At 41.3% G+C, this 23,831-nt stretch overlaps 1 protein-coding gene across 3 annotated transcripts in view; it reads right to left on the bottom strand.

The window, feature by feature from the left end:
• The window catches only part of ACSL3 (acyl-CoA synthetase long chain family member 3), an 82,390-nt gene extending 61,917 nt beyond the window's left edge, over positions 1 to 20,473 (bottom strand). For 2 of the 3 annotated variants that reach the window (XM_055290781.2, XM_055290780.2), the window contains exon 1: positions 20,085 to 20,473. The gene's annotated coding sequence lies outside the window, so the exon portion shown is untranslated. Of the gene's footprint in view, positions 1 to 14,067; positions 14,186 to 20,084 lie in introns of all 3 variants that reach the window. The other variant, XM_063645729.1, reaches the window with a different exon arrangement.
• Between the last annotated feature and the right edge of the window lie 3,358 nt (positions 20,474 to 23,831).

The following is a 23,831-nucleotide window of genomic DNA, read 5'->3' as shown; positions in this document are numbered from 1 at the left end:
ACCGCGCCCGGCCAAAAATTGACAGTTTTTTTTATATACTATTAATCACCAGTTACAAATTGAAATAGAAATATAGTCACAATAGCAAACGCAAGTTTAAAATACTTCATGTAATATAACATTCATATTTACATATGGATGTCTGTGTGTGTAAAATGCTACTGATAGATACACACACACAAAAAAAACCCTGAATATATGAAAAGACAGACTTGTTCCTGAGTAGAAAGGATAAATCTAATTCTGCCAAAATTAACCCATAAACCAAATGCAATCCCAATTAAAATCCTACTAGGATTTTTCTGAAGTGTTTGTTTTGTATGCTTATGTGATATATTAATTCTAACATTTATCTGGAAGAAAAAACTTTGAGAAACAGCATATTTAATGCATATTTGCCCTATTCCATATCAAAACACGAATTGTTTTAATACAGAATTTTAAAACCAGAAATAGTCATGGGACTTTTGTATATGGCAATAGTGACATTGCAGATCAGCAAGTAAAAAATTATTCAGTAAGTTGCACAGCATCAAAGAAAAATTTTAACTGAGGTAGTAGCTGAATTAAGTCCTGGAAAGATAAGAAGCAGATCCCTGAAGCAAACAACCAGCCTAGTAATACCTCTCTTCCACAGCTCCCATATTCCATAAATAGAAAAAAAAAGGTTGATTATTGGTCTTTATTCTGATTCTGAAACAGTCTCCAGTGATGTCAACCCACAGTCCACATTGCCTGGCCTATGACTGTTGGGAAGGGAAGCATTGGCTCTGTTTCACGTATGTGATACTGTTCTGTCCCCATCTCCAACCCCGCAGACTATGGCAAATGTGGACATCCAGCAGACCTGTGACCAGTGAAGCCTGTATCAAAAACATGAATGTGTTGGTCCAATCATACTCTTATGTCCAAAACACGGAATGGGGTATGGAATTGGAGACAGACAGAAGCAGCTAAGAGGACTGTCAAAATAAACTCATCTTTCAAGATTCAGGATGAGTATAATTACCCACAGACAAAGACGAATCAATCCCTCCAGGCTCTGGTTCCTCCTTCACTCCTGCCTAACAGGGAGGCATTAATGAGCATAGAGTGAGTAATCACAAGTAGCCTGAGATCGCTGGAACACAGGAAATATATGGGGGAGTTAGCAATGAAAATGTTGCAGATAGGATGAGATCGGTTTTCAAGTAAAGCATTTAACTAAATTTGTTTTCTATTTTATTTTTGAGACAGAGTCTTGCTCTGTTCCCCAGGCTGGAGTATAGTGGCACCACCTAGGCTCACTGCAATCTCCACCTTCTGGGTTCCAGCGATTCTCCTGCCTCAGCCTCCCGAGTAGCTGGGATTACAAGCACCCACCACCACGCCCGGCTAATTTTGGTATTTTTTGTAGAGACGGGGTTTCACCACGTTGACCAGGATGGTCTTGAACTCCTGACCTCAGGTGATCCACCCACCTTGGCCTCCCAAAGTGCTGTGATTACAGGTGTGAGCCACCGTTCCCAGCCCTAAATGTGGGTTTGTTTTTTTTTTTAAGAATGATTACTTGGGTCAACATAGAAAATATAACAAAAGGGATTCCAGGTATGCGGTTATTACCACAGCCCAAGTGATGAAGTGCAGAATTTAAGGCAGTAGATGCAGAAGACACGGGACCAACTGTAGAGGCTTCTCTGAGGTAAAATTAGTAGGACCTGTCAGGTAGGATGTATAGAGTAAGGACTCTGAAAATTAAAGTCTACATTTCCAGAATAAAAGAATGGTGGCGTGTGGCCGGGCGCAGTGGCTCATGCTTGTAATCCCAGCACTTTGGGAGGCCGAGGCGGGCGGATCACGAGGTCCGGAGATCGAGACCACCGTGAAACCTCGTCTCTACTAAAAATACAAAAAAATTAGCCGGGCATGGTGGCGGGCGCCTGTAGTCCCAGCTACTCGGAGAGGCTGAGGCAGGAGAATGGCGTGAACCCGGGAGGCGGAGCTTGCAGTGAGCCAAGATGGCGCCACTGCACTGCACTCCAGCCCGGGTGACAGAGCGAGACTCCGTCTCCAAAAAAATAAGAAAAAAAGAATGGTGGCGTGTAATAAGGAATACAAGAACAGACACAAATAGGAGCGCATGAATATAGGGCTGGATGTTAAGTTTGTGGGAAAGACCAGAAGAGAGATTCAGTATATTGTTAGAATTACAGGGCTGGGGCTCCAAACAGCTGAAGATGCAGAGGTCACAGTCACCACTGACTCTATTCATAGAACACAGAATTCATCAGGAACAGTATATTCAGTTGTAGGACAAAGGATTAAGGGCAGATGCCAGAAAAACCAACAAGAAAGGTAAAGGAACAGGAAACAGTGCCCTAGAAGCCAAAGACAAACACAAACGTTGATGAGGGTGTTGTCAGAAGTGTCAACAAGACTGCAGAGAAGGCGACAAGCAGCAATGACATTAAAGTACAGCAAGCAGTTGGCCTGGCCTGAAACAATGCATCACTTTCCTGCCTTCATAATCACACAGATTTTTAAAATTACATTAGCATATATTACTCAACCAGTTAGTTATTCGAGTACGTATTTATCAACAGAAAGTCTATTCAGGAATTCCTGAGCTTCCATTAGTAAGTATATACTGGTCATTTTGATGTGAGATTTTTGGCCTTCCAAAAATTTTCTGGTAATATATTCAAATCTTTCAACTCAATTTAATAACTGCTTACTCAGTATCTCATGTCCATTACTGTGCTAGGTGGCAGGGATGCAGAGACTGATTCATTCATTCAACAAATGTGAGTGTCTCCTATATGCTAGGCACTGGGTGTGCAGCAGTGAATAAAGCACAGTATCTTTCTTTCTAGTGGAAGAATAAATTAAACCTACTCTCCCTGAAGGAGCTCAAAAGAAACACATTATGTTCTTGACTTATCTAAGAAAGACAGCAAATATAATTATTTCATAAAGCTATTTGAAATTAATAACAAGAAACAAAAACTGTAATCACCTATAGTTAACATGCCTGTACTCTGACATCAAATAATACAAATAAACTTTATTAACTTAAATACACATACATAGAGTCAGCTCCCAATTATCTACAGGTAAATTATCCATGCATCAAGGGCAATTCCCAAATAATGACTCACGATTCTGGGTAGTGTCCCATCCAAATTTCTAGCATGTAATCTTCTAACACATGATGTAGTATATAATATATAGGCATTACATATGCCAGTTTTACACTATGTCCACCATTCTCCCCAGAAACATCAATGCAAAGAACAAAAACTGTTATATGCCTACAAAATCATTTCTGAACTAGGTATTTATAAAGGTGTAAGTGTATATGCAGTAGTCACTGTAGTTAGTATCTAATAAAAACAACAAATGCCAATATAGATGTTTCTCACCAAAAAAGTAAATCTACGAATGTGCTATGCTTTTCATTCTCAATACCGAAGTTCAGATTTACATAAACAGACTCTGAGTATTCGACTGATCCTGCCCTCATGGAACTTTCCATCTGGGCTATCATCTGCTCCACCTCTTCATTACAAGGAAAATCACAAAACTAACTTTTAAAAAACACCCTCTAAACAATCTAAGTACAAAACCATCTCTTAAGTACAAAACTCCAAAACTACTCTTACCATAACCAGTCCTATTCCACCAACTCTTTCACTTCAATCCTTTGACCTCATCCAGAACTCCAATCCCCTTGATCTCTCCACCGTCTTTATCAATCTATCAGGCCTCCCCCTGCCTGATCTCTACTGTTAACTGACTTATCCTATAACACACCCTTTCAATTCCCCAAGCATTCCCCATGTGTATTCTTGTCCCATGCCTTTATGCTTAGTATGTCCCCTGGGTCCCATCTCCAATCCCCTCCTAACTCAGAAAAACTATGTTCTATCCAGAAGTAAAGGAATATAGATTTTGACTGAACTCTCTCCATCTATTTTTACCTCCATCCTTTTTCTCCCTTCTTCCGTCAAGGCTGGGTTAGATGTCCTTCCTCTGAGCTTCCAAAACACTTCGGGCATACCATTAACATAACTTATTACAACCGTATTTTAACTTTGCTTTTCTGTCTCCCCACAATAGACTATGAGCTTCTGGAAGCAAGGACTTTTTTTTTTTTTCTCTCTGCTTTCCTAGAATCTAGCGGAGTATGTGATACATAGCGGGTATGAATAAATGTATACTTTTATAAATACTATTTTATATTCTATAATTTAAATAGGCATAAAGAAAATATTTTAAAGCCATAAAGTAGGGCCAGGTATGGTGGCTCATGCCTGTAATCCCAAGTTTGGGTGGCCGAAGCAGAAGGAATGCCTGAGTCCAGGCGTTCAAGACCCGCCTGGACAAAATAGATCTAGTGTCTACAAAAAAGAAAATGTTTCTAATTGGCTGGCCATGGTGGCACATGCCTGTAGTCCCAGCTACTCGGGAGGCTGAGGTGGGAGGATCACTTGAGCTGGGGAAATCGAGGCTGCAGTGAGCCATGATCGTGCCATGGCACTTCAGCCTAGGACTGAGATTCTGTCTCAAAAACAAAAAAACAAAAAAAAAACCCATAAAGCAATAATTAGCTCTTGCTCAAACATCTGTTGAGAAAAGCTATCCCACATGAGGGTAGGGAATGGATACCAGAATCAAAGCTGCTCCTATGATTTACAAATCGCACACTATTGCTCCTTCCCCTGCTTATTAATCCCAATACTTTTATACTGGTGAAACAGTCCAAACTCTAGCTCAAATGTCACCTCTTTTATGAAGTCTTCTAATATCCACTTGCAGTCCTCTAAGAACCCAAAACACTTCGAATATACCTCTACATTAGCACTTTTAACTATGGATTGTATGTTTACTGTTTTACTTTCTACTTCAATGAGGTAAACACTCTAATGATGCATCTTTGAAATATGAATCCCAAGAAACCTACAAAGTATTACCTAGTATATGCTCAACAAATTTTGGCTGATTTTATGAATAAAATTTTAAAACAGGGGAAAACAAAAAGAAACATCACCAAAAAAACCCAGCAATAAGCTAAGGAATTATGTCTGTGCTTGTGACATGAACTGGACAACCCAAAAGGGGAGGGGGAGGAAGGGTAGAAACTCTGGTCAATATCAGCTCATTCAACAACCAGTCAAGCGGCAATCACTAAGGCCATCTAGGTTCACAGATGTGATCATTTCTACGCTATAACGTAATGCAATTAAAGAGGAAAGAAGCCTCACCAATAAGTCATCTTCAATAGGCACTTCTTCCTAAAATTGCCATATGAAAGTCAATACCAATAAGGTCAAATTTACAGAAATTATTCCTATCATTTTCTAGGAACCAGAAGGAATACAGAATGGGATATAAATCAATCAGTGAAAAGCCAAACCAATGAGTTTTATTTCATTTAATAAAAATCAAGATTTCAACTGGCACTATATAGATCAACTCATTATTATCCTAATCTGAATCATGACAAATGGATTCAGATTCGTCCCTCCAACCCACCACTCCAAAGATTTTTCCTCCCTCCAACCCACCACTCCAAAGATTGTTATTCAAAAACAAAAATCCCATTCCTTCCATCCCCAACCTTCTTGATTTTATCAGTGATAAAATCAGTGATGAAGTTTTATCAATGATAAAATCAGTGATAAAGTTTTATCAGTGATAAAATCAGTGATAAAGTTTTATCAGTGAAAAATCAGTGATAAAGTTTTATTAGTGATAAAAACTTTGGAGACACTGTATTATATGAGCTAATCCTCAGAGAGCTGGAAGGAGAAATTTTTAAAGTAACAATAACAACAGGTACATTTACTGAGCATTTAATACGTGCCAGGCACTGTTCTGATCACTTTGTATATATTATCTTTAACATTAGCAGGTTATATATAACATTAAAAAAGTAAATCAAAAGCTAAATTTTTACAATTATTCCTAACTTTACCTCTCCATTCAAATTTTCACATAAGTGAAAATTTTTAATTCTTCAATTCATTTTTTACTTTTATATCTTTTTTTTTTTGGTAGAGACAGGTTATCGCTATGTTGCCCAGGCTGTCTCAAACTCCTGGCCTCAAGCAATCCTCCCATCTCTGCCTCCTGAGTACTGGGATTACAGTAGTGAGCCAGTGTAATTTAAAAACTGTAAATCTATAAATTTTCTATTCTTTCTCCAAATCCTTCAGTAGGATATATTCAATAAGCAAAATTATTGCTATTTATTTAAATCAGGTCTAGATTAAGACTGGTTTAACTAAAATAAATACTCGGGTTGCTAATTTTTTTTTTTTTTTCCAGACAGGGTGTCTCACTCTGTCGCAGACTGGAGTGCGGTGGCTCGATCACAGTTCACTGCAGCCTTGAACTCCCAGGCTCAAATAATCCTCCCAAGCAGTTGGAACCACAGGCACACACCACCCCACTCAGTTAATATTTTGTATTATTTTTAGAGACCAAGCCTCTCTATATTGCCCAGGCTGGTCTCAAACTGGGTGCAAGTGATCCTTCCTCCTCAGCCTCCCGAAGTGCTGGGATTACAGACGTTAGCCACTGCGCCCAGCCAAGAAATTTTTTTTAATTATACAAAATATTATTCGTATAAAACAACATCTTTCTCCTGGTTTTCAGTACATAAATGGAAGTATGAGGCCAGGCGCGGTGGCTCATGCCTGTAATCCCAGCACCTTGGGAGGCCGAGGCAGATGGATCACCTGAGGTCAGGAGTTCAAGACCAGTCTGGCCAACAGAATGAAACCTGGTCTCTACTAAAAATACAAAAAAATGAGCCGGGTGTGGTGGTACGCACCTGTAATCCCAGCTACTTGGGAAGCTGAGGCATAAGAATCACTTGAACCCAGGAGGCAGAGGTTGCAGTGAGCAAAGATCACGTCACTGCACTCCAGCCTGGGTGATAGAGTGAGACTCCATCTCAAAAAAAAAATAAAAATAAAAAAATAAATCCAAGTACAGGTGCGAAGACACACTCAAACTAAAGGGCACAGATGCAAGTACAACCTCTCTGGGAAGCAATTTTGTAATTTTTATTAAGAGCCTTTAAATTTTTCATACCTTTTGACCAAACAATTCCACTTCTGTGAATATTTAATGGAGAAAAACAAATTTACTTGAGAATTTCCATTTGCTATTTATAATAGGAGGTAATGAAAATATGCAAATCTAATAATTGGGAAATGGTAAAGTACATTATGTACATATAGTAGATTATTATACGACCACTAAAAATAGTTTCAAAAACATTCAATAACATGGGAATTGCTCATGATATGATAAACGAGAAGTAGGTTAAATATTTACACATAATATAGTTCCACTTTTGTTAACATACACACAAATAGGTATCAGGACTGAAAGCACCTCAACACTGGCTGTATCTAGAATGTAAAATTTATGCTTTTACATATTTTCCAAACTTTCTCATCAAACATACATTCCTAGAAGAAAAATTTAAAGCAAATATATAAATTCATTATAATTTCTACAAATTTATACAGCAACAGTATTGACATGCCTGAAACACTAGGTCAATTTATGATCTTTTAAACAAGAAATTGAATGGTAAACCTAGAGAAGACACTAAAAATATTTGTTCAAAACATACAACTCTATGGAATTATGAAATAATATCCAATCTAGCTGAAAAGTTTCCCATTGGCCTTAATAGGCAAACAATACCAAAATCGACATAATATATGATCAGGTATATTGTTATATATATTTATAGATGTTTTCATATTGCTGAAGATAATTTTGGTAAATTGTAACATTCCTAATCATAAAATTCAAATCATAAAAAGTTAACTTTCTGAATTTTGTAATAATAAAATTTAAACTTTTTGTAGTAACTGAGGACCAAAGAAACATACTGACTTGATATAAATATTGCTAACTAGTTGGCACAGTCGAGCCTCCAAGTTCCCTAATCTTCCCAGTCTACTCTCAATGGATGGCTTGTAAGAGCCGGCTTTATTTTTATTCCTGTCTCATACATGCTGTGGCCCATTTATCTTTGCATCCAGCTTCATCTCAGAGGACCTCTGCACAAACTCCTGCCCTTCTGACCTTCTTGTGGATTTTCCCCAAAGCCAAGTCACCACCCCACCCCACCTCACACTACTTCAAGCCTCTGCCTAGAAAGCCGCCCAGTCGCCCCACCACCATACCGCCCCACTGCCCCACCACCATCCCCCTTCTCCTAGATCAGTTGGATGCCACTTCCTCAGAGAAGCTTCTCAAGACAGCCTACTCCGGTTCCCCACCCTTGGCACCCTACAACTTTGCCTTCACAGGACCTATTGCAGCTGTAATTAAATAATTACTTGTAGAACTGCTTAATGTTCATCTTCCAACTCTATGCACCAGGGAAGGCCCGCATTTGTTTTATTCATCACTCTATCCTTGGTGTCCACTAGCTAAGTACCTGGCAGGAGCATCCATCATACGGAGAGACGAACAGATGGATGGATGACAGATGTTAAGAATAATTATTTAAATTTTCCTAAGATACTTTTATTTTCTTTCTATAAAAAATATGTAATTGTCAGCCAGGCACACCTGTAATCCCAGCAGTTTGGAAGGCCAAGTCAGGCGGATCACCTGAGGTCAGGAGTTCAAGACCAGCCTGGCCAAGATGGTGAAACCCTGTCTCTACTAAAAATACAAAAAATTAGCCGGGCGTGGTGGTGGGCGCCTGTAATCAGCTACTCGGGAGGCTGAGGCAGGAGAATCACTTGAACCCAGGAGGCAGAGGTTGCAGTGAGCCAAGATTGTGCCACTGCACTCCAGCCTGAGCAACAAGAGTGAAACTCCATCTTACACACACAAAACAAAAATTGTCTTAGTACTATTATCTATTTTATAACCTTAGACACACCTGTATTCTAAATTGTGAACTTTTCCCTGTTCAGCATTTGCCCTACTTAAGTTTTTTCCTAGAATTATACATCTTTTTTATGGTGACTATTATGTTCACCAAAAACAAGGGAGTCGGGGGTGGGGGGGAACGCCACAAGAGCAGTAATGCCACAGATAAAGCAGAGAAGCAATAATAACAATAATAATAATAATAATAACAACAACATTCACATCTGTGGTCCCAAAGAAACAGGATTCCTATCATTAGAAAACTAATTCAAGCCATGAAAATGAACAGAATGAGAATAAACTGTTAGTAACCCCACAACCCCTCACCCACTAGACCTGCTCTCCCACTCCATCTTGGCCAACTCCCTTGTGGCTTCTCTTGCCCCCTGAAAGCCTAGTCCCAGGAACCAATGTTTCTGTGACAACCATGTCCTTCCTGGAGGACTCTCGAGCACTTGCTATCCTAGAGCTCTAAAACACAACAGCTCCCTGCAGATTCACTGCATTTTCTTCACTCCTACTCACAAGCTGCCAGCTGGAGAGTTACACAGCCAGGACCAATGCCACATGTTTGTGAGACCCAGCCTTAGCTGGGGCCTCCCTAGACAATGCCTACTGGGCCCCTAGTGATAAGCACTTTACGCATCTTTCACTGACTGCTCACCTCGTTCTATAAACATGTAAGTCCAGAACTTTGTTCACTCTCCGCCACTCCCTGATCTCACCATCACCTACCCAGATGACCCCTCATCTGGCTTTCTTTGAGTAGATCCCAGCTATCCCACTTCGCACTTTTAGAAATAAATATTTTTAATTGAATTCTCCTTTCCACATCTTCCACTGTCACTCTGCTTTTCACCTTTCCCAACTCAAATGGAAAGCTGAATCTTCCCATTTGTAGAACCTACTCAAATCTTAAAAGCATTTGGTAATATTCCCTTCCCTTTGTCCTGCAAAGATCTAGTCAGTTGCCAAGTCCTGATGTTTCTGCTTCCTCTGTCATCCCCTCTCTCTTGCGTTACTTTATCAGTTCAGGTCCTTACTCCTGTCACCTGGCAGAATTCAACTGTATCCTTAATTACTCCTCTGTCTCTAGTCCCCTCTCCCCCTCCTCCATCAATGCATCCTTTATCCACATTGCCAGTGTGACACTGCCACTCCCTTATAACCCGTATTTCACATCAATCCTCTCTTCAAGAATCTCAATTCCCTCCTCATGTCCAAAAGGGAAAAAAAAAAAAAAAAAAAGAAGGAATAAAAAAACAATTCCAAACTCATCTGCCAAGTACTTAAGGCTCTCCACAACTGGAAGTCAGCTTACTTTTCAACTCTCACCTTCCAACTCTCTACTTCACACACTACATACAAATCAATTCCATCCACCTCTTTGTCTCCTTTACCTGTCTTCTCTGCCTTTGCTCACTTTGCCCTGTTAGCTCTACCTGGAATGTCCTTTCTTCTTCTGCAGACATCCAAAGTCTAGTTATCTCTTAGCATCTAAATTGATTAGGCATTCTCTGCTACCCAAACCTCCACTGGCCCTAACCCCAGCCTGAACTTCTCTACCCATCCGCTGACCGGGCACTCTCTTATGGCACTCATTTTCTTTTGTAATTATTTGTTAACCAATTGTTAACAAATAAATATAGAAGGCCTGTAAGCTCCTAACATCAGAGAAACAGTTCTGCCTCATCTTTCACTCCATCTATTTACTGCCCACTGCCTCTGAGATGGTTTCCATTAAAATCCTGTTTATTGAGATGTCAAAAGAGGAAGAGACTCATGCAAATACCCCATTGAATTCCAGGTAGTAAACACATCAATGAACACATGGGGAAATGCACAAAGCTAACTGATAAAGTAAAAGACACCTAAGAAATAAATATGGCACAGGTAACAAAAATCCTGAGTCAAGTAAAGGAGGGGCAAAAGGAGGTAAAAAAGAACAATGATGAAGAAGCAGATCGCTCTCCATCCCCCAAAAGCAAGATAGGATTACAGGCCAAAAAAAAAAAAAAAAAAAAAAAAAACAGAAGTCCAGTCAGACTAAATGGCACAGACAATGCCACACCACCAGTCTCAACGGCAGGGTTACAAACAACTCGGGCCAGACCTTCAAAGCTCCTCCTGAAACAACTCAGAGCCCACTCAATTCTCTTCATTTGCTAGCTGCTAGTTCTCCCTTCCTATTCCTAGAAGGTTTAATTCATTCAACAACTACTTTCAGAGTTTAATCAATAAATAAAGAGGTTATGCTAGGTCTTAATTGTTTTTGTCCTTCAAGTCCGTGTTCCTTTCTTCCCCATGGGATGTGATTTATCCTCACAGCTTCCTGAGTCCTCCTAAGCAGTTGATGGCTCAGTTTTATTTGCCAGTCTTCCAAACTTCACTGCCCCCTGGACATCCTATGTGAATACCTTCCTCACAAATCTTTCTTCAAATCTAACATTAGTCTCATTTTGCTCAGCTGACCATTCCCTGGCTACTTTGGCAAAACATGACCTCTCTGTCCTTTATACTGCTCATTTAACATGTACAACATCTCCTCTGTAACTTCACATGGCCTAAAACCTCTTGTCCTTACAGAATTAACATTTCCTAGTCCCCTTTAAATAATGTGTATCTTTATTAATATAATGAGTTCACTCACACACTGGATTTAGAATGTCTTGTTACCATTTACCAAAAAACTACTTGTGAAGGGCAGAGAAGGGACAAAGAGGAAGAAAGAATATACATAGGGAAAACAGGAAAAAAGGAAGTTAAAAGAGAAGACAGGGGAGCCAGAGAGATGAAGGAAGCAACTAACATAAGTCATGATAACCTTGTGAGGTAAGAATTGAAATCTTTATGTACAGAAATTGAAATGGAAGGCTGAGAAAGGTTAAGCCACTCACTCAAATTTACCTATCAAGCTTCACATACACCGATGGCAATGGTTCCTTCTCCACTGAACAACACAAGGTTGATGATATAGGATAATATACTTAGAAACACCATCTGAATCATTATCAGGGTCATATTACAAAAGGTATTTAAAACTAACAAGAGTAGAGTAATTATCTGAGAATTTCACCATGTCAACCCACTTTCAATGTGCTTTATACATATTTCAAAAAAATTGAAACACGATAAATCCTAATTTTTTTTTTTTTTTTTGAGACAGAGAGTCTCCCTCTGTTGCCCAGGCTGGAATGCAATGGCATGATCTCGGCTCACTGCAACCTTCACTTCCCAGGTTCAAGCAATTCTCCTGCCTCAGCCTCCCGAGTAGCTGGGATTACAGGCACCCGCCACCACACCCAGCTAATTTGTACTTTTAGTAGAGATGGGATTTCGCCACATTGGCCAGACTGGACTCAAAACTCCTGACCTCAGGTGACCCGCCCTCCTCAGCCTCCGAAAGTGCTGGGATTAAAGGCATAAGCCACTGTGCCCAACCAAATCCTAAATTATTGATATTAAAATATAACAAAGTCTAGTTAATGTCCCTCAACTTACAGTTTGCTACAGTTTACAGTATCTCTTCCCCATCTCCACTAACAAACAGTTATAATACATCAGACATTTCCTTGAGGCATAGATGTTTGTGTTAAAATGCTGCTTCAAAAAAGAAGGCAACACCACAAACTGAGTAGGCTTAGAAAGAAAATGCTGCATACTCTAACAAGAAATAAAACTAATAAAAATAGCTAATATGTATTGAGTAATGACTATGCCAGACACTCACCTCATTTGAATCTCACAACAATCTAACGGTAGATTTCTATTATTATCTCCATTTTACAGATGAAGAAATTGAGACATAGAAATTAAATACACTGCCCAAAGACACACAGCTAAAAAGTAGAGCCCGGATTCAAATCCAAGCAATCTTAACTCTGAGCTCATGTTCCCACCCACCAAACTGCAACGAAAAAAGTGCACTACATTTAAAGGAAAATATTTAAAGGAAACAAACATTAAAATACAGAATTAGCTAAATCAAATGTACATTAACACAGAAACGTTTTCCAAGAGAAAGGGTACACGTGAATTATCCCTACAGTCATGCACGGAATTACAAGTAAAACAATATATATCTGTAAAATATGTAGAAGATATATCTATATTTTCAGATATTTTTACTAAAAAAAATAAAAGCAAAGAAAGTTAACTAAAATAAAGATTACTAAAAAGAGCCTTAGAGGAAAAGGGCCCATTATAGTTTTGTACTGTAAGTATAATTATAGTTTTGTACTGTAAATATAATGGACAAAGAATGGTACCTTAGCTCAAATAATGAAATGATTAGAGGAAGGCCGAGACAAAAATGTAAAGAACAGAGAAAAAGGAGCACAGGTTAACTAGAGTGTCAAAAATTAAAATAGATAAAGACTTGTGTTCAATAATACTTACGGTAATAATGTTCGTAATAACAAAAAAAAAAATGGCAACAGCCTAAAAGTCTATCAACAGAGCAAAGGGCAAATAAATATGGTATAGACCTAAAATGTACTAAATTGTCACAGTAAAAAGAAACGACCTAAATCTACATGAACCCACAGTGATGAATTGAGTTGAAACTCAATTCATGCAACCACACTGATAAGTGATTTTGAGTGGGGGTAAAATAAACAGTATGCTGAACAAGAATATATGCAGTACCATCTATATAAAGTTTAAGAATATAAAAAACAATACTATACACTGTCTAAGGAAACACATATGTGTAATAAAGCTGTACAGAAATACACAGGAATAATAAACAACAAATTCAGAGCAGTAGTTAGCTGTAAGATTTGGGGGAAAGGAGTAGGTTTCTTTAAGTGGATTAAATTTTATGAAATATTTTTCAAACATACAGAAAGTGTGTCTATATTTTAGTTAAAAGACAAGAAAAGAAAATGGAATTAGCAGACTATGGGATCCCAAATTCCTTTATATTCCAATCTAAAAAGTCAATAAGAATTCCTGTGAAGGAAGGTTAAAGGGGAAAGCATCCTGAGGAATTACGTTCAAGTCCAAAAAGAAAATTCTAGGCCGGGCATGGTGGTTCACATCTGTAATCCCAGTACTTTGGGAGGGTGAGATGGGCAGATCACGAGGTCCGGAGTTCAAAACCAGCCTGGCCAACATGGTGAAACCCCATCTCTACTAAAAATACAAAAATTAGCCGAGCGTGGCGGCGGGCACCTGTAATTCCAGCTACTCGGGAGGCTGCGGCAGGATAATTGCTTGAACCCGGGAGGCAGAGGTTGCAGTGAGCAGAGATCACACCACTGCATTCCAGCATAGATGACACAGCAAGAATCTGTCTCAAAAAAAAAAAAAAAAAAGAAAGAAAAACAAAAAAAAGAAAATTCTAGTTAAATTCTCTCAATTTCCTTATGATTTCCCTGAGAAGGGGGGGGGGGGACAGTTTTATTTGGGGCAGCAACTTTGTGTAATTAAAACAGACATAAAACTGCCCCTAAATGTCATCGCAGCTCCTTTCCCTATACAATCATGCCTTCAGAGGTTAATACGAACTTCAAGTGAACTGTTACTCCAGAGAGGAGATGCAGCGCCCAGGTTAAAAACAAGGACTCTGGAACCAAAGGGCCTGGGATGAAATCCAGCACACATTTAGCACACAATCGCACAAGTCACTTAAATTGCTCTGTGCTTCAGTTTCCTCAACTGTAAAAATTAGAATGATAAAAGAACCTATTTTGCAGTCAGGCGCAGTGGCTCACGCCTGTAATCCCAGCACTTTGGGAGGGCGAGGCAGGCGGATCACCAGGTCAGAAGATCAAGACCATCCTGGCTAACACAGTGAAACCCCATCTCTACTAAAAATACAAAAAATTAGCTGGGCATGGTGGCAGGCATCTGTAGTCCCAGCTACTCAGGAGGCTGAGGCAGGGGAATGGCGTGAACCCGGGAGGCGGAGCTTGCAGTGAGCCAAGATCGTGCCACTGCACTCCAGCCTGGGGGACAGAGTGAGACTCCATCTCAAAAAAAAAAAAAAAAGTACCTATTTTGCAAGGCTGAGATAAAAATTAGAACAGCATTTGGCCACAGTATACCATAAAGGTGTTAGCTATTATCCTTATTCCAAAGATCATTCATTTAGAAAAACAAAAACTAGGCTTTGTATCCAAATAATATAATTAAGTTCAGTTACTTTCTGCATCAAACAGGAAACAGAAAAGTTGACCATGACAGGACAGGAGAAAATGTGCAGCTTTTCACAGCTTGAGCAATCAACGTTAGGATAGTAAGACAAGCAATTTTTAATTTTTCTAACAATATTCTTTGGTGGTGTTATAACATCTCCAATGCGTACACATCTGTGTATACATACACACATACACACATGCACACACGCACACACACACACGGGATCCAAAATAAAGGTAAAACATTCTATTTCCTGGCTCCCTGTTGACCTGGCAAAACTCCAGTTCATCTTGGAAAACCTAGTTCAGTTACCATCTCCACGGAGAAGTCTCCCTTTTTCCTTCCCTACTCTGTGCCTGCTCTGCACTTTTTCTCTATTTCCTAGCAGATTCCACTGCTGCAGTGACTATACCATCCTGTAATATATTTGCTCATATGCCTTCTTCTGTTGCACCATGCTGTAATTTGCTCACACACCTCTTTCCTGTGGTGAACTGTGAGCTCCTTAAGAGCAGTAACTCGCTCAATCATTTACAAATTCCGAGTACCTTGCAAAACAGACACTAAATAAATACATGAATGAATGAATCCTTAATAATAAATAGCTTCACAAACAAGCAGAAAGCTGTATTTGGAGGCCACTTATCCAAAAGATTGGTTATTTAAGTATCTTCAATTCTAAACAAAAATTAGCAGATCAGTAGAAACTACTGAATCATCCAATTCTTTATCCTTCAAAATGGGAAACATTAAAAATATGTAAGTAAACATATTCCAATAATAACAGAAGCTAAACTTTAAATTAAAAGAATTAAGGCACCTATGATGTCAGGAAAACAGAAACAGGAAAACAGAAGTCTGAAAGCTTTTTTTCTAATGAAACCAAAAATAGGCCGGGCGCGGTGGCTCACGCTTGTAATCCCAGCACTTTGGGAGGCCGAGGCGGGTGGATCACGAGGTCAGGAGATCGAGACCACGGTGAAACCCCGTCTCTACTAAAAATACAAAAAAAAGTTAGCCGGGCGTGGTGGCGGGCGCCTGTAGTCCCAGCTACTCGGAGAGGCTGAGGCAGGAGAATGGCGTGAACCCGGGAGGCGGAGCTTGCAGTGTGCCGAGATTGCGCCACTGCACTCCAGCCTGGGCAACAGAGCGAGACTCCGTCTCAAAAAAAAAAAAGAAACCAAAAATAAACATGCAAGGAAGGCATCACAGGATTTAACATTTACAATGTCTCTTTTTTCAGAAATAAATTACAATCAAAAGTCAGATGAAAATATATACTCTACTGAGGTGGATGAAATTAAGACTGAGCCACATTTTAAATCAATCACACAATGCTCTTGCGACAAAGTTTTCTAAAAGACTATGTCATGAGTCAACTAAAATTGGGCTAATTTTTAGAAATTAAACAGTTCCTGACAATTTTTTGGCATTTGCTTAGGACTCCGTAAGTTACAGGCCTGTATTCTGTTACTGTGGAAGAGGTGTCCCCTCCTCCCAGCAAAGATACAGGCCTCAGTTGTACTTTGGGTCCCATCCCAGCCCCATCCTTTTAGGAACTCTGCACAAACCCTTTTCTAGTCTATATTCAACCACTCCCTCTCCACTGAGCCTTCCCATCAGCATTTAAACATGCTGAAATCAAACCTATTGCAAACAGTTGCTGTCTCCATTTTCCTCACCTCCCACTGCTCCCCATCCCACCCCTACCTGCAGATCAGCATCTCTTTCAAAGGTCACCAGTGACCTCCATGTTGCTAAATCTAATGATGGTTCTCAATTCTTCTCTCATAGGAGCATTCCACAGTACTGACTCATCGCCCCGCAGGAACATCTGTTTCTGGCTGTCCTCTGACCTTCCTGGCCACTCTTGTCTCCTTGGCAAGCTCAACCTCCTCTGCCCAGCTCCATCCCAGGCCTCCCTCTCTTCTTATTCTACAGCCTCCCCACAGGCAATCTCACCCATACCCATGGTTTGAGCTCTTGCCTCTACATGGAGGGCTTCAAAACGGTAAATGGCCACCCCAATTCTGAGCACAAAACCAGTACCTCAATAAAGGCCTCAAAGGCAGCTCCAACTGAACACTTCCAAAACTGAAGTCATGCTCTTCCCATATTCAGAACCTAGTTCTCTACCAGTAAGCCCCAGCTCAGTGAATAGCACACATACCTCTTTAGTTGCATAGGTCTGAAACCTAGTAATCACTTAACACCTCTTTCTCCCACTCCATTTACTATTTATCACCATATCCTGACAATTTTATATCTCCATTTTCTCAGTATTTCTGTTTATCACATATGGTTCTTAGAAGGATCAAATGAGCCAACATATGCCAGCACTTTGAGAAAAAAAAAAATTTTGAGAATTAGTATACATTAACTGAAATCTCTTTGAAAGCAGGAACTTTGGCAAGTTCATCTTTTTTATTTATTCCACATGGTATCCCTAGGACGGTGTTTTGCATGCAGATGGCCATTAAGTAAATATATTGCAATGTATTATTTGTATTGCCTTCATACATGTTCAACTGAGACATTTATGTATTTTTAACAATCTATATTTCTCAATCCAGCCATCAAAAAATGATCTCCTAAGATGATGAGACTTTTAAGTTAAATGACCCTGTGAAGCGTATGCTACAATGAATACTTTTGATTAATTATGATGCTCCTTATTTTAAAAGCCTATCACCCTTGGCCTAGCTTTCCTAAAAAAAAAAAATCTAAATCCCATATTCAAGCCCAAATCTCATATGTAAGAGTCTTACTCCCCCTTACAGTTTATCTTGAGTGGGAGAAAGTATTAGAGGACTATTTAAGCTTTAAGTACCCTGAAGGCAGACAGAATGACAACTTGTAAAGTTGCCTGTCTCATTTTCGTATCTTGCAATGAGAGCTGGGATGACATTCTGAGTATGAAAGACACTGTGAAATGAAAAGAATTATTGTTGCTCACAACTTCCCAAACTCTCGCATTATGTACATAATTGCAGGCTCAGATTTCGAGACCGTCCCCTAGCAAAATCTCACATCAATTCAAAAAACAGCTCCCTAGACTAGATTTCCACCTACGTCACAATCTTGCTCACAATCCTCATTCACACAATACTTTTCCTTCATCGTACCTATCAAACTTGCAACCACCTATCCGTTTGTACGACCATTTGCTATCTTGTCTATTTTTGCCTCTATTCACTGCTTTATTCCCAGCACCTAATAAGGTGCCTGACATACCACAAAAATTAAATGGCTCTAGGTGAGGCAATTAATCAAATAAGGAACGAAACAATCACTTAACTGCAACCAAACAGCAGGGAAACACATATGCAAATGAAACAGACCTTGAGGCTTTAAGACCTGACCCTCACCCCAAACCAGACAGAGGATCATTTTCCCCTCATAATTTGTGCGTCCTTCATTTCTCCCATTCTTCCTTTCTTCCTTCAAGGAGAACATTCTAGACTCTCAGAATATTTAAGCTTTAGCCTTACAAATTCAGTAACTGAGATCCAAAGATAAGAGGTGACTTGTCACCTTGACCCTTAGGTCCAATGGACCACTCTGCCCCACACCCAATGTCATCCTACAAAATCAATACTTTTTACACAAAAGAGAAACCAGAAGTCTAGAGAGAAAACGCATGCGAGAATTATAAGAGAAGGCTTACTCATCCCCAAGTGTGAGGAACTGCCCAGAAAAATGCCAGAAAACAAATCAAGTCTGTGCAAAAGATTCCCATGTCACACCACCTCTCCCCTATAATACCCTTCTAATACACTTCCAGGAGCAACTCAACAGCGCCCTTAACTCTCAGAACTAATTTGGGGAAACCAAATAGGTTGATGATCATGAAAGAAGGTATCATCAAACTACAACTCTCCTGGCCACCCAGACTAAAATCCACTGTGGAAACTATTCGGCCAGCAACCAAGGAGAGGCAGCAAAATATAGTGGTTAGATTTAAGAGCTCTGGATTTACACAGGCCTGTCTGAATCCCAGCTTCTTACTAGCTGAGATCTGAGGCAAGCTAATACGTCCAATCTGCAGTTTCTCCCGCTGTAAAATGGGAATAACCCCCACCTCAGAAGACTGTTGACAGTGTAAAGACACTGTACATAAAGCTCTCCAAACAGTGCGTGGCATGTAATAAAAACTCAATAAATGTCAGCTATTTGTCATTCTTTTCAGCTATAATTTCGTTCACAAAGCCTATTGCCTTTCTAGCTTCCGCATAATTTTAAAGACATTCCTCCAGCCTTTTCATTTTTGAGGGGCCTTTTATACAACAGCTTAGAGCACACTTTCTAGTATCAGACTTCCTGTGCAAACCATTTGAAAACCTGTGCCTCGGGCTCCTCATCTGTGAAACGAGCCTGATAACACCTATCCCACAAGATTGCTGGTAGTAAGCAGTTACCCAACCTATCACCAGTGTTGTCATTAAAACGCACTTGGGAAAAAGCAAACCTGCAACTCTCAACCCCAAACATCAGTCTTAATCCCATTCCCACCACCACGATAGTGTCCAGAACCAATCACCAAGGTCGACCCACCTCACGCACCCAGTTTCTTCTCACCCCACGCAGCAACAGCCCCTCCCGCCCCGCCTATCAAGGGTTTTCCGAAATCGCAGGGCTGAGTCTCCTCCCACGGACACCGCACTGCTGGGACCGCGGCAGAGCCCCCTTAGTTCAAGGGGCTGGGCTCCCCACCCCGCCCCACAGCGCCGGGAGGCACGCAGTGCATCCTCCCGGCCCGGTCAGCGCCGCCCCACGCGTTCGTGCTGCAGCTCCCGGCTCGCGTGGGCTCAGGGCCGAGGCCTCACGTCAGCCGATTCCGGGACCCCAGCGGGCCGCCTCCCACCCTGCGCGCCGCTGCTCCTGGCGCCGCGCCGGCCGCCCGCGCGCACACCCAGAGACCAGGTGCGGCACCGACGTCCGGGTCCCGGGCCCCGAGGCTGGGGCGCCCCTCGGGCCCAGCCGAACCGCACGCGGAGGCCGCGCCGCCAACCGGCTCCCGCCGCTCCCGCAACCCGCGCCGCACTCACCGCTACGCCGGAGTCCGGGTTCCTCCAGCCTCGGGCCCGCGCAGGCCTGGCTGAGCCCCAGAGCGTTCACGCCCAGCGCCGCCGCCCAGGGATCCTGGCGCAGCTGTCGGAGCCACACTGCGAGGGGACGAACGTCTGCGACCCCGTCTGACGCCTCCTTGTCCCGGCCCCGGCCGCGTCGACCACTGCAGTGTCGCAGCCCGGCGCCGGCACAGCAGCGTCTGTTGAGCGGAACCGCCGGGGACGCTTACCCCCGGCCGGCACTCGTTGCATATGCAGAGAGGCTGCCGCCCATTGGCCCGCGAGCGGTGGCGCGTGCGGGGCTGGGCCTATCGAATTCGGTCCGGGAAGCGCGGCGCTGGCGGCCCGGGGCGGGGCGAGGTTACTACGGGTCATTCCGCGGAGCCGCCGCGGACCGGACCTGGCTGCAGTCTGCGCGGGGCGGGGGCGGGGTCGACCGGGAGGGACGGACTGCGGGTGGGGGAGGGGAGCGGGGATCTGCGGCAGCGACGTGGGAGGAGAGGCTAGCCCAATAGGGTCTGCAGGAGCTCCGTCCCTCCAGGAAAAAACACTCCCCCCGCCACCAAAAAAAAAAAAAAATTACAGACGCACAATTATTGCTGTAATGTATAAATTTCAATATAAATTATGAAATAGTATGCATATTCTTTTTCGTTTTCAACTGGATTAGTTATCCTGTTCTTGCAGAAATTGCTGTCAAATCCTGCCAAATAAAATGGCTTTTGGAACTGCTTGGGGCAAGAAGAGCCTCAAAAACTCAAAGCTTATCCATTATCATTTCTCTTGTTTTGGCCTCACTTGACCTAGCATATAACCCGTTTTCCCCTAAATGCACTCACCATGCAAATTTGCTATTTCTTTTCAAAAAATAAAGTTTACTCCAAATTATTGTTTTTGAACGTTCTTAGGAATCCACAGTGGTTCTGTATTTTAAGGAGTTTGCCATTGTTTCTCCTTTTAGACACTAAACAAGGAAAAGAAAGAAAGCATCCAGTGTAGGTAGTACAACTACATGTACTATAAGAGAGAAGATTTTCACTAACCCAGTCAATAGTAGGATTGGTCTCTTTTTTTAACCCAACATATTGTTTAGATTGCCTGTGAACTTTTCCTTAAGTAGGTGAAAGGTTGCCTTCCTGAGCCAGCCTCAGGCTAAAGCAGGGGCTCATTTCCCAAGAGAATCTCAAAATCAGGAAGCCGCCAGAACTTGAACTAGGTGGAGCAATGATACACCAAGCAAAGAGAGCTCACTCACCGTGGGCCTAGGGCCAATTGAGAACCTAAAGGGATGGATACCTGACTCAGGCAAACTGTTATCCCATTTCGAAATATGGCAGCTCAGTTGCTCATTAATCTGTTGAAATCTTAACAAAGGATACATCCTGAAGATAAGTGGAATGCAGAATTTCTTATCTGAAAAGACATTCGCAGCTCTGCAGAGAAGCAGGCTTTAGAAGTAGTACTTCTAGAACCACGAAATCCTCTTGAAAATATTGGTTTTCTTCCGAAAGAAGAAAACTAATATTGAACCTTTTTATCTGTCCATAAGCCTAAAACAGACTAGAAGAATTCCAACAATATATTTCTTCATTATCTCTATATTATGGAATATATATTATGGATATGGACTTATATTTAAAAGAAAATAGTCCTGGGAATTTAAATTCTAAATTCTCATCTTGTTTGCTGTTTAACGCTTAAGCTAAGTAGAAATACACAGAGATACTTCAGAGATACTGTGGGTTTGGTTCCAGACCACTGACACTTAAAGGGAATATCAAAATTAAGTGAGTCACATGAATTGTTTGGTTTCCCAGTAAATATAAAAGTTATGTTCGCCGGGCGCTGTGGCTCACTCCTATAATCCCAGCACTTTGGGAAGCCGAGGCAGGCGATCACCTGAGGTCAGGAGTTCGAGACCAGCCTGACCAATATGATGAAACCCTGTCTCACCTAAAAATACAAAAATTAGCCAGGTGTGGTGGCATGCACCTGTAATCCCAACTACTCGGGAGACTGAGACAGGATATCGCTTGAACCTGGGAGGCGAAGGTTGCAGTGAGCAGAGATAGTGCCATTGCACTCCAGCCTGGGCAACAAGAGTGAACTCCATCTCAAAAAAAAAAAAAAAAAAATTATGTTCATACTATAAAGTGTGCAATAGCATTATATTTAACAAACAATGTACATATCTTAATTTAAAAATACTTTATTGCAAAAAAAATGCTAGGGATCACCTGAGTCTTCAGCAAGTTGTAATCTTTTTTGCTGGAGGAGGGTCTCACCTCAGGGTTGATGGGGGCTAACTGATCAGGATGATGGTTGCTGAAGGTGGGGATGGCTGTAACCATCCCTTAAAATAGGCAACAATGAAGTTTGCACCATAGGTTGACTCTTCCTTTCACAATTTCTCTGTAGCATGCAATGCTGCTTCACAGCATTTTACCCACTGTAAAACTTCTTTCAGAATTGAAGTCAATTATCTCAAATCGCCGAGCACGATGGCTCACGCCTGTAATCCCAACACTTTGGGAGGCCGCGGCAGGCAGATGACGAGGTCAGGAGTTCGAGACCAGCCTGGCCAACATAGTGAAACCCCGTCTCTACTAAAACTACAAAAATTAGCTGGGCATGGTGGCGTGCACCTGGAGTCCCAGCTACTCAGGAGGCTGAGGCAGGAGAATCGCTTGAACCTGGGAGGCAGAGGTTGTGGTGAGCTGAGATCGTGCCACTGCACTCCAGCCTGGGCAACAAAGCGAGACTCCATCTCAAAAAAATAAAAAATAAAAAGCCTCTCAAATCTTGCCACTGCTTTATCCACTAAGTTTATGTAATATTCTAAATCCTTTCTTGTCATTTTAACGGTGTTCACAGCATCTACACCAGGAAGAGATTCCATCTCGAAAGACCACTTTGTTTATCCATACGAAGCAACTCTTCATCCGTTCGAGTTTTATCATGAGACACAGCAATTCAGACATATCTTCAGTCTCCACTTCTAATTCTAGTTATCTTGCTATTTCTAACGTATCTGCAGGTATTTCCTCCACTGAAGTCTCAAACCCTTCCAAGTAAACCGTGAGGGTTGGAATCAGCTTCTTCCAAACTCCTGTTATGTCAATATTTTGACCTCCTCCCATGAATTGTGAATGTCCTTAGTGGGATCTAGAATGGTGAATCCTTTCCAGAAAGTTTTCAATTTACTTTGCCCAGGTCTATCAGAGGAATCACTATGGCAGCCATAGCCCCATGAAATTTCTTAAATGACTTGAAAATCAAAACTGCTCCTTGATCCATGGGCTGCAGAATGAATGTTGTGTTAGCAGGCGTGAAAATAACATTAATCTCTGTACAGTTTCATCAGACTTCTTGGGTGACCAGGTGCATTGTCAATAGTAATAATATTTTGAAACTAATCTTATCTTCTGAACAATACTCCCAAAAATGCGCTGAAACTGTTCAATAAACCATGCCGAAAACAGACGAGCTGTCATCTAGGCTTTGTTATTTCATTTATAGAGCACAAGCAGGGTAAATTTAGAGCAATTCTTAAGGGCCCTAGGATTTTCAGAATGGTGAATAAGCATTGGCTTCAACTTAAAATCACCAGCTGCAATAGCCCCTTACAAGTAAATCAGCCTGTCCTTTGAAGCTTTGAAGCCATTCATTGACTTCTCCTCTCTACCTGTGAAAGTCTTAGATGTCATCTTCTTGCAATAAAAGATT

The sequence above is a fragment of the Symphalangus syndactylus genome, chromosome 8 (assembly GCF_028878055.3).
Source record: "Symphalangus syndactylus isolate Jambi chromosome 8, NHGRI_mSymSyn1-v2.1_pri, whole genome shotgun sequence".
NCBI lineage: Eukaryota > Metazoa > Chordata > Mammalia > Primates > Hylobatidae > Symphalangus > Symphalangus syndactylus.
The sequence above is the reverse complement of the archived record's forward strand: the minus strand, read 5'-3'. Positions and strand labels throughout refer to the sequence as shown.